Source organism: Pinus tabuliformis, chromosome J, assembly GCF_031772625.1.
Source record: "Pinus tabuliformis cultivar Carrire ecotype Pingquan chromosome J, CPIR1, whole genome shotgun sequence".
NCBI lineage: Eukaryota > Viridiplantae > Streptophyta > Pinopsida > Pinales > Pinaceae > Pinus > Pinus tabuliformis.
The window spans coordinates 754070733-754083673 of NC_142295.1; the positions used below are offsets into that span (position 1 = coordinate 754070733).

Sequence of the window (12941 nt, forward strand, 5' to 3'; positions counted from 1 at the left end):
GTCGCACATTGAGTGGTTTCTTCCCTATCGAGGGTTATGTAGCATATTGCTTCTTAAACTTGGTTAAGGGTTTACCTTAAGAAAATTTATTTAATTATGATTATTTATTAGAGTACCCTTCTAGGGTTCCTAGTCTCCAGCTTCATTTTGGTTACAATAAATTCTTTTATCATAATTTTTTTGTTGTTTAGCCAACAAGGCTTGGGTTCCATGAGTTTATGCTTCAAACAATAACTTATAGCTCGGTTGTGATTATCCGCTGGGGTTTGATAATATGTAATCCTTACATGATTTTTACCATACCCAGAAGGGGATTTTACTTTGAGCGCTTATTGACACTTATACGGTTTGTAATGCAGTTTCTTTCCAGTTTGTATTATGGAAATTGATTATACACATTTTTTTCTTCTTGTTTATGGGTTTGCGTAGCTATTATTATGGTTGGCGATAGACTACCTTTCTATTTGGTTATTCAAGTCCCTTTTCATCGAGTTCGTAAATAGATTAATTGTTTATCTTGTTAGATTTACAACCCATTCTGGGACCTATACATTACAGCTTACCCCATCCTGTAAACCCAGAACCATAACCACCTCTTAGTTGTCTTTCTGTGACTAGCTTGAAGGGTAAATCTGGAAATCCCAATTCCAATATTTTCTTCTTCAAGTTAAATTATTCTTTGTTGCTGTGGAAATTTTGGTGTGATTCTGATGTTTTGTTATAAAATTCCTTATATGGATTAATTAAATATGACAGAGCCCTCTACATTACTTCTTTGTCTTGAATTAATGTGTTAATTCAGTTCTTTTCCTTTCCAGGACTCTGTAGTTCTTTAAAATAGTTAAATTCTTTAAAACAACTCTTCTTATTTTCACCTTTGAGTATAACTTATTAATCTGACATAGGGTTTCCTGGTGCATGAATACCGAAAGGAAATATTGAATTAACAGTGAGTTCTTTTCAATGTATAGATTCTAAATAAATTATTTTTCTAATAGAAATGTTGATTCTCTCATTATAGAGTCGAGTCATAACTCATATAATCATTTACTACCAATTTTGTTCAAGTTGTTCTATGTTTAACAGTTCTATCATTAATAAATAGATATGGACGCCCTTTTGGTTTCACACATACATCGCATTCATATATATTCTTGATACTGAGCTAATCATGTACATCACTACTCAAATTATTGTCTTAACATTATTCTATGAAAGGAAATATTTAAGTTCATTCAGACACTTATCTGTTAGCCGAGTTCTCAAATTTACAAGCAGGACCTCTCCACCCATCCAATGAGGAATTGACTATCACGTCTAGTTCCTCCTCCCGTGCTTCTTAATTCTAGAACAATTATCTTAAGGAGCAATTCACAGTTCACTAGCATCAATATTCTTTTTAGCTTCGCCTAGAATTTCTTCTTTATCTACAAACCAAGTCTGAGATTTTGAGTTTCCACTGGCTCTAGTCTAGCTCAGGATTACTCCTTGGGCAATGTCCTACCCAATTATGTTTCCTCTCCTTTCTCTCTCTCTCCCTGAGTCCTTCCATTCTCGGGAGATAAAAGGGAGGCACAATTTCCCTTAACTGTTAACTCACTAGTAAATAAGAATTACTCGAGTCTTATCTCTAAATTGTAAACTCAACATAGGAAAAGAATAATTCCCTAATAATTAAATTTATTCCAGGTTCAACATTATTGTTTTCATAATTTACTAAGTTCACAAAAGCCTTAATTCAACAATGTCTTATTTTATGTAATATAATTTAATGTGATAATGTCTTATTTTATATGATATAATTTAATGTGAAATATCTTCTTAACTAAATGATAAAACACCATTTTATACCATATAATTTAATGTAACAATATTTTATTTTATATAATATAACTTAATGTGATAATGTCTTATTTTATATAATATAATTTAAAGTGAAATATCTTCCTAACTAAACTGTAAAACACCATTTTATACAATATAATTTAATGTAACACTATTTTATTTTATATAATATAATTTAATGTGATAATGTTTTATTTTATATAATATAATTTAATGTGAAATATCTTCTTAATCCTAAAACACCATTTTATACAATATAATTTAATGTAACAATGTCTTATTTTATACCATATAATTAATGTCTTATTTTATATAATATAATTTAATGTGGAAATATCTTTCCAAACTAAAGTGTTAAACACTTCTGGAGTTAATTATTTTATATAATTTCTATCAATATTTTATAAATATATTGTTTATAAATATGTCGACGTATCTCAATTTTTATTTATTAATATTTTTATATTTATAAATATATTAACCTATCTCAATTTTTATCTTTACATAATTCGTTAACAAATATTAGAATGAATTAGAACATATGAGTATGAGTTCAAATGATATGTTTTTCTACATTTATACGTCATTTGTGTGAGTCATAATCAAATTTCAATAAGTCATATTTAAATTTGAATTTGATGACATACGTTAACTTTGCTTTCAAGAAGAAAAAATGTCACGAATGAAATGTGAAGGAATTGAGGGGAAGTTCGTTTGCATACACCTTTATGATTGTAACATATATCAGTGGATCATTTTAAGGTTATCATTTGGTTTTATTTTTTGTGGTTAAAATTTATTAACATTATTAGTACAAGGCTTTATTATCGTTTTAGTTGGGTTTAGTTTTTAGTAATGAAATCTTAGTGAATACGATATTTTATGGTCTAATAGTAATTTTTAAGTTTTTTTTTTCATATCTCTGTGTATCTTATATTTTTCTTGTGTGGCTTTTTCATATGGATATTGAAATTTGAATTTTGAATTTTGAAATTTAAATTATAATTTATGATTTTTTTTTAAATTTTTCATAGTTATTATTATTTGATTTGCTTTATATTTAAGATGGTTAGTTTTTTATTTATGCCATTAAATTTTATTTAAGATTGTTGGTTTAAGTTGCCTTATACTATTTAAATTTTCTTTAAATTATTGTAGTTAGTATTATTTAACAAATTCCAAATTGCTAGTTTAAATTGGGTTATGCCATTCATCTTAATTAATTAAAAACCCCTTTGAAGTCCCGTCAAGGTAGGCCGCAGGAGCCCAAGCCCAAGCCCAAGCGAAGGTATAGGTATGAGAAAAAAGCAGCAGCAGAGGCATTTCCAGTCTCAGTCCAAATTTCACTTGTGCTACTTAAGTGGAACCAAAATTTCAATCCTATGTTAGAATTGTTTGATTGCTTTTTTTGAGATGTTAATTTACTTTATCTCAAATTGTGGGAGTGGTTGAAACTCTATTTATACGATTAATTTCATTGTTTAGTATTGCATAGGAACATAATTCATTTAGTTCATCAATTTCAATGATAAAGTTAGAGAGATTTGGGATTCATTATGTGACTTTTTATGATGGTAGAATGCCATAGAACTCTATTTTGAGTGATGGAGTGAGATAATTTTATTATTTTATTATTTACATTTCAAATATGATTTATTTTTTAATATATGGTATAGTTGTTTTGTGCATATAATATATTTGTAAATTAAATAAAAAAATTTCTATTATTTATATTGATTTTTATTTATTTATTAAGTTTTTGGTTATATTAATAACATTAATTTTCAAAGGCTTTTTCTTTTAACTTAAGGTGGATGAGGATTTGTTGACTTTAAATTTTTTTTAATTAAGGGCCTAGATTGATTCTCAAGGGAATATGCTCAACATATTCTTAGTCTCAATGGTCATCAATGGTTGTAGTGCATTAAAGAGTTTGTTAGGTTGCATTGAATTTTATAAATTTAAAAATTATATTTGTGAGAGGTGGTTCCTCACCCACCAATTTCCGAGGGATTTGATATTATTCCAATTCTAATAAGTTCCTCCATAATAAGTTTCTCATTATTAATTATAACATTCATTTAAATATAGGAAAATTTTATTTAGCAAAAGGGTCCATTACTTTTAATAAATTAAAAAAGTTAGATTAGTGCCACATGGCTCCCTGATTTTTTGGGTTATATTTATGAAGCCTTAGGCTATGTCAACCACATTAATGTTTTTAATGTGGTTGTACTAGTTGCTAAAGGCTTCCTATTTCCCGTTAACTTTTTTTTTTGTTTTCTTTATTGACCATCTAGATTGATTCTAAAGGGAATATGCTCAGCATATGCTTTATTTGAATGCTTATCAATAGTGTGTTAGAGAGTTTGTTAGGTTACATTGACTTTTACTAAATTTAAAAATTAAATTCGTGCCACGTGGCTTCTTACCCACCAATTTCCTACTAATTTGAAATTATTCCAATTCTAATAAATTCATATTCTAATTAGACAAAAAAATTAATTAATATAATAAATATCATCATCTTTTATTTTTTAAATATTTTCATATTCCACTTAAATATCTCAAATAACCACAATTAAAACTACCTGAAATAACCACAATTAAAATTTAATTACATATATATATAATTAATTAATTATTTATTTAATATAATAAACACTATCTTATTTTAGATGAGGAAATTAATTAATATAATAAATATCACAATCTTTTCTTTTATAAATACTTTCATATAATCACTATTAAATTTAAATTTTATTAGAAATACATAGGTTAAAAACTTCTTTTATTTAATAGAGTAAACACTATCCTATTTTACTTTATATATACTTTAAAAATTATATAAATAAATATGTATAGACAATGTATATAAGTGTGTTACCTTTTGTTAGAAGAATATATGAATCCCCAATAACCCTGCACTAGTTTGATGGAATTAATAGGCTTTGCTATATATGTTTTATGAGCTTTGAGTTTGTATAAACATAGAACTGTATGATTTTATGTGGAAATGAATGATAGGTAAGATAATTGGAGTAATTATAATATTTTATAAATTATAATAAATCTTATATTTATTCACTAATTTGAAGAATGATGGAATTAGGAAGATTTTGGGTCGGTTTTCACAAGCTTTCAGCTTTTACTGTATGATCTGTATGATAATGGAAGATTATGATTTCGAGGGACTAGGATCTTAATCCAGTATCAGATACAGTACAGTTCTCCATAAATTTTGTGTAGTATCAGCTTTTCTTTTATGGAGAAGCTACTAGTCCAATTGCATTCTGGGGTTTGCTCTCCAGCAATAACAGCTAGGGTTTGAGTTTCAATAATAGGTAGGGTTTGAGTTTATTCATGGGAATGATAATTTGAAAGTTTAAGAGAGGGGAGTGAGAAGGCTGCATAGATTTTCAGATTTTGGATCCTGTTATTCTGTGAGGATGGCAAAAGAATTATCAGATAGTATGAAATTGTTCAAGAAAATTGTTGTAAGCTACTCCTATGTGGCCATCTGGATCTTCCTCAACTTCACTGTCATTGTATTTAACAAATACATTCTGGACAAGAGTATGTACAATTGGCCATTCCCTATCAGTCTCACCATGATTCACATGGGCTTCTGCTCAGCACTGGCTGTTGCCATTGTAAGGGTCTTCAAGCTGGTTGAACCCATTGAAATGACCAGAGAAATGTATATTTCTGTAAAAATTCCAATTAACAGCCCAAAGATCATCAATACCGAATATTTCACAAACAGAACTTAATATGATCTATTGTTTAAGATGACATACCTTGATTAACAGCGGAAGATGTAATGGCTGCCATCTTCTTTCTTCTGACTCCTGACGGTTACTCTTCTTCTCGGAATTCGGTTTCTCTTTCTAGCCCTGTTTCTTTATGCGCTTCTTGATGGAGAAGAATGCGACTCTTGGGAGGGAGAGAGAGGACCCAATCCTTTATATATCATTTAACTCTAATCTGGTACGTCCATCATATACCAATTCAACGCTTAAGATTAATCACAGATCTAATGCTTTAATTATAGAATGATCGGGTCACATTAAGATTAGAAACTGCATAACGTTAAAAGTAGAAACAGCATTTGCAGTTTAAGATTAGAAACAACCATTTGTTGTTTCTAATAGCAGATTTCTAACATTCTCCCACTTGACCCGACTATTCATAATATTAAGTGTTGAACATCATACTATGATAAATTGCTGAGAGTTATGGCGGTTGTGCACTATTAATTCAATGCATTCCCTTCCATATACTACAATACCAGCAATCCATCAATTCATACTCATAATTTATATAAAACAGCATAATGGTCCACATAATGTCTTATATCATAATGATTAAACATAATATCTTTATAAGACTCTTTCTTGTTTAAAATTACATAAAATACGTACTACTACATTAAAACAAGAGACACATAATTGTATATCAGAAACACATAAAAGAGCTCAGAATGTCACACATCAATTATTATTAATACAACCAAGACCCATTCTTTGAACATGTTCCTTAAATTGTCTTGGTTGTAACCCTTTCGTCAAAGGGTCTGCAATCATAAGTTCTGTCCTGATGTGCATGATTGACACTCTTTGTTTCTGAACCTCATCTTTCACAACAAGATACTTCAGTTCTATATGTTTGACACCTTTAGAGTACTTGTCGTTCTTTGAGAAAAATATTGCTGCAGAGTTATCACAATAAATTTTCAGCGGCTTGCTAATGGTGTCGACAACCGCAAGTCCTGAAATAAAGTTCCGCAACCATAATGCATGAATTGTGGCTTCAAAACATGCCACAAATTCTGCCTCCATAGTGGATGAAGCAACGATAGTCTGTTTCGCACTTTTCCATGATATGGCACCTTGAGCAAACATAAACAGGTAACCAAAAGTCGATTTTCTAGTATCGATACATCCAACAAAATCTGAATCACTATATCCAATCACCTCCGCTTCATTGGATCTTCTATACATGAGCATGTAATCTTTCGTGCCTTGTAAGTACCTCAAAACTTTCTTTGCAGCTTGCCAATGTTCTCTTCCTGGATTACTTTGATACCTCCCTAACATACCGACCGCAAAGCTGATATCTGGTCTAGTACAGGTTTGAGCATACATTAGGCTACCAACAACAGATGCATATGGAATTGATTCCATTTCCTTTCGTTCAACATCATTCTTAGGACATTGCATGAGATTGAATTTATCACCTTTCTGTACAGGAACTGTTCCAGGTGAACACTTACTCATTCCAAATCTCTCTAGAATCCTTTCGACATATCCTTTCTGAGACAATCCCAATATTCCTTGTGATCGATCACGAAATATTTCTATTCCAATCACATAGGATGCCTCTCCCATATCTTTCATTTCAAAGTTCGTTGAGAGAAATTCCTTAGTCTCATGCAATATACTTAAATTATTTGCAGCAAGCAAGATGTCATCAACATAAAGGACCAGATAAATAAACTTGCTCCCACTGATCTTTTGGTATATACAGTGATCAACCGTATTTTCCTTAAAGCCAAAAGATGTAATAATGGTATTGAACTTAATATACCATTGCCGGGATGCTTGTTTAAGCCCATATATTGACTTCTTAAGTTTACACACCAATTGTTCTTTACCTTCTACAGAAAAACCCTCAGGTTGATCCATATAAACATCCTCATCAAGATCTCCATTCAGAAAGGCTGTTTTCACATCCATTTGATGCAACTCCAAATCATAATGAGCTACTAATGCCATTATTATTCTTAGTGAGTCCTTTTTCGAAACAGGAGAAAATGTCTCCTTGTAATCAACACCATCTTTCTGAGTGTAACCCTTAGCAACAAGTCTAGCTTTATACCGTTCGATATTACCACTAGAGTCGTGTTTGGTTTTAAAAACCCATTTGCATCCGACTCTTTTACAGCCATGTGGTAACTCAACGAGATCCCAAACTTCATTCTATTGCATGGATTTCAGTTCTTCTTTCATGGCATTAATCCATTCCTTTGACTCTTTACTTTCTACAGCATGTGAAAACGAAACTGGATTCTTATTGATTCCAATATCATAATCTGATTCTTGCATATAAACTACATAATCATCAGAAATAGCTGACCTACGATTTCTTTGAGGTCTTCTTAATGCTACTTGTTGTGGTTCATGCATATCAGCATTATGTAAGTCATTTCCTTCAGGAAGTACTTCTTCATTTATATGTTGTTCATTATCATCATGTTGTTCTACAACAGCTGGAACAACATTTGGAGTAATAGTAGATGGAGGAACTATTCTAGGCAATGTAACATTTACCCTTGTTTCCTTTATTTCTACTATTTCTCTTCGAGTACTCCCACTGACTTCACCATTCTCAATGAACCTTGCATTACCAGTTTCTACAATTCTTGGACTATGATTAGGACAGTAAAACACGTACCCTTTAGATTTCTCAGGGTAACCTAAAAAATACCCACTGATCGTTCGAGAATCTAATTTCTTTTCATGTGGATTATAAATTCTCGCTTCCGTTGGACAACCCCAAACATGCAGGTGTCTTAAGCTAGGTTTCCTGTTAGTCCATAACTCAAAAGGAGTCTTTTGAACAGCTTTACTAGGAACCCTATTCAACAAATAATTAGCGGTTTTGAGAGCATACGACCACAAATTCTTAGGTAGTGTAGAATCTGACATCATACTCCTAATCATATCCATTAACATCCTATTGCGCCTTTCTGCTACACCATTTTGCTGTGGTGTACCTGTCATTGTTTATTGCGCACATATGCCATGACTTTCGAGGAATTTTGCAAATGGACCTGGACACTGGCCTGACTCATTATATTTACCATAATATTCACCACCTCTATCAGACCTTATGATTTTCACCTTTTTATCTAATTGCCTCTCAACTTCCTTTACAAACGTCTCAAGGACATTCACAGATTGAGATTTTTCATGAAGCAAATAGACATAACCATAACGGGAAAAATCGTCAATAAAAGTGATGAAATACTTTTCTCCATTAAAGGCTGAAGTGTCCATAGGTCCGCAAATATCAGTGTGTATTATTTCAAGAAGCTGGCTGCTTCTAGTGGCTCCTTTCTTATTATGTTTGGTTTGTTTACCTGTAATACAATCCACACATAATTCTAGATCACTAAAGTCCAAATTTGACAAAATTTCATTACTTACTAATCTCATCATTCTTTCTTTGGATATATGACCTAGTCGTTTATGCCACAAGAAAGCAGAATTTTCATTCAACATGCTACGTTTACATCCAACATTATTTACTACATTCAACAAGGAATTCGCATAAGTGTCATTCAGTTTCAATTTATATAATCCATCAATTAGAATACCAGAACCAACATTATCAGTATTCTTATATATATCAAAACAACCAGATCCAATCATACACCTAAAACCAGAAATATCCAATTTACTTACGGAAATAAGGTTTCTAGATAATGAAGGTACATAAAGGGTATTGTATAAGTCTAATACATATCCACTTTCTATAATTAGACGATAAGTCCCAACGCCTTCAATTGAAGATTTCATTCCGTTTCCCATAAAGAGAAAACGATCTTCATTTGGATTTATGGTTCGGATCGTAAGAAATCCCTGCATATTATTGGAAACATGAGTTGTAGCACCAGTATCAAGCCACCATGTATTAATAGGAACTTCAACTAAATTTGATTCAAAACATATGAAAGATAGATAATCACCTTTCTTTTCGAACCAAGCTTTCCTTTTCGGACAGTCACTTTGATAATGTCCTTTCTTTTTACAGAAATGACATTGAACATCCTTTAGTTCCTTCTTTTCCTTATCCTGCCCATTCTTAGCAGGTACCTTTTTCTTCTTGAAATGACTTGATTTTCCTTTCTTTTCTTTACCAACTTTATTACTCACAAAACTTACTAAGTGATTCACTTGATTTTTCAAACGTCCTTCTTCCTGAACAAGTCTACTGGCCAATTCATTAACATTCCACTTATCCTTTATAGTGTTATAGTTAATCTGAAAAGGTCCATATTCAGAAGGTAGCGAGTTCAGGATGAACTGGACAAGAAAAGAATCCTCTACTGTAAGTCCCAGGGAGTTTAACCTTGCTGCAAGATTAGTCATCTCTATAATGTGCTCTTGCATAGTTCGCGACCCATCAAACTTCATGGTCGTGAGTTCTGTCATAAGAGTACCAGCGAGTGACTTATCAACTGAACGAAAATGCTCTTCCACAGACTGCATATATTCCTTAGCACTTTCTGTTTGTGGAATTGTTGACTTGATGTTGTTAGCAACAGTCATCTTAATAAACATAAGGCTCAATCTGTTACTGCGTTCCCATGCTTTATGGTGTGATTTTTCTGCCTCAGTACTTTCTTTTGTAAGAGCAGCAGGTTTATCCTCAAGGAGTGCCAAGTCGAGATCCTGAACACCTAAATGGAAATTGACTTGTTCTCTCCATTCAGAAAAATTAACACCAGTGAACAATGTAACAGATGAAGCATGTGTATTCATGGGAACTCCTGCAAATTAAAAATGAAATAACTATAAGCTCATAACTAACGCGATTCAGATGTAGACATAATAGTATAATATAGCACTCCTTTGGGTAGATACTATCCTATACTTAACATAATTAAATACCAAAACATAAGTAGGTAACAAATATGTTCAATTAAATAGAACTGACATCTTTGGATGATCAATATTTATTTAATCAAAATATCTATTAAACCTCATCATGTCAACTAGATATAGAACAAGACTTTCCTTTGGGTAAGTTCTCAGGTTCTATCATTAGTGACGCCAGTTTTAATTGGTATTATTATAACTGGCAATTTCTATCAATAATCATTATGTCACTTATGCACTAAATGATTATTCTGATTTTGACCACTTTGGTGATTAACAAAATCATAAATCTCATGTGCATAAATGATTTATAACACATACTTTATGCAAAACAATCAGTCACAGAACAATTACTTTTATGCCCAAATTTCAAACGTCAATCGAAACTGTAACTTTCCTACAGGAGTTCTACTCAACTCTGTACTAAAAATGATTGCTTTGTTAGTCTTCTTACAATGCACAAATTCGACTATCTACCAGGATTCAATAACTTATATTCACCGCATTTTAATACATTCATTCCAACATACACAGCGAACACACAATGATATGGTGAATAAATAAATTGTGAGATTCATATATGCAGGAATTCTATATCACAGGGATCCCAAATTTTATTAAGCCTTATGGATCCATCATTATATGGCATCTCTAGGTGACCTGGACGGGCATGTTCATCATTCAATGGTTGCCCTTTTTGTGAAGCATGCGTAGGAAAGAAGAACAACGAAAGGATGCTAACAGGGGTCAATAGGCGCATAGTCAAAGGACTCAGGAATATTGGCAACACTTGCTTCTTCAACTCCGTTATGCAGAATTTGCTTGCGGTGGATTTGTTTCGTGATCATTTCATGAAACCCCCACAATTTCCCGAAGGCTCAATCACATGAGTAAAGCACAGAACAGATCAATTGCAATCATAGGAAATATTCAGTTATTGATTGGTTGCTCTGATACCAAATGTAAAAATTCCAATTAACAGCCCAAAGATCATCAATACCGAATATTTCACAAACAGAACTTAATATGATCTATTGTTTAAGATGACATACCTTGATTAACAGCGGAAGATGTAATAGTTGCCATCTTCTTTCTTCTGACTCCTGACGGTTACTCTTCTTCTCGGAATTCGGTTTCTCTTTCTAGCCCTGTTTCTTTATGCACTTCTTGATGGAGAAGAATGCGACTCTTGGGAGGGAGAGAGAGGACCCAATCCTTTATATATCATTTAACTCTAATCTGGTATGTCCATCATATACCAATTCAACGCTTAAGATTAATCACAGATCTAATGCTTTAATTATAGAATGATCGGGTCACATTAAGATTAGAAACTGCATAACGTTAAAAGTAGAAACAGCATTTGCAGTTTAAGATTAGAAACAGCCATTTGCTGTTTCTAATAGCAGATTTCTAACAATTTCATCTATAATACCTATAGGAGCTCTGTATTATTTGAGTCTCTGGTTTTCGAATTCTGCTTATGTTTTCCTCTCAGTATCGTTTATTCAAATGCTGAAAGCTCTTATGCCCGTTGCTGTGTATTCTATTGGAGTTTCCCTAAAGAAAGAAGCTTATAAAGGTGAGACCATGGCCAATATGTTGGCCATATCTGTTGGAGTTGCTATTGCAGCATATGGGGAGGCCAAGATGAATGCATGGGGTGTGATTCTCGAGTTGGATGCAGTTGCATGTGAGGATACCCGCTTGGTTCTCATACAAATTCTTCTGACCTCAAAAGGGATTAAGTTGAATCTCATCACATCTTTGTACTGTGTTGCTCCTTGTTGCCTCAACATTCCCTGGGCTTTTGTGGAATACCCATTTTTGATGAACAGGGCCTCTTCCTTTGATTTGTATTACATAACATTTGGCATGAGTTCTGCTTGTGCTTTTGCTCTTAATCTTTCTGTGTTTCTTCTGATAGGAAAGACCTCGGCCTTGACGATGAATGTTGCTGGTGTTGTCAAGGACTGGCTGCTCATTGCATTTTCTTGGTCTGTAATAAAGGACGAGGTTACAGTCATAAATTTGATTGGATATGGACTGGCCTTTCTGGCTGTCTGTTACTATAATCATTTGAAGCTTCAAGCTCTCAAGGCCAATGACAGCCAGCCGAAGCATCTCAGACCTGCAGATAAGCTGATGACGAAGAAGTAGGTTTGATAACGAAGAATGGGAGATTGTCAAACAGATATTCGGAACTTGTACAGAAAAATCAAACTCAAGCTTGAGTATTAAGTATTTAGATCATTAATATTGTCTTGTGATAGAGATTATAGAGATTATTATTATTATTGGACTGGCCCCTGTATCCCCAGATCTATTTGCAGGGAACAGGCCAGTTATTCACAGTGAAAAAGAGTCTGACGAGATTTGTGTATAATGATGGACATGCTGGTACCAACGTAGATCTCAAGTGGGCATCTG

General features: G+C 32.6%; 1 pseudogene; it reads left to right on the top strand.

Annotated features, from left to right (window-relative positions):
- Positions 1–5099: 5099 nt before the first annotated feature.
- LOC149228926 (putative sugar phosphate/phosphate translocator At2g25520 pseudogene) lies at positions 5100–12671 on the top strand (annotated as a pseudogene).
- Positions 12672–12941: the final 270 nt, after the last annotated feature.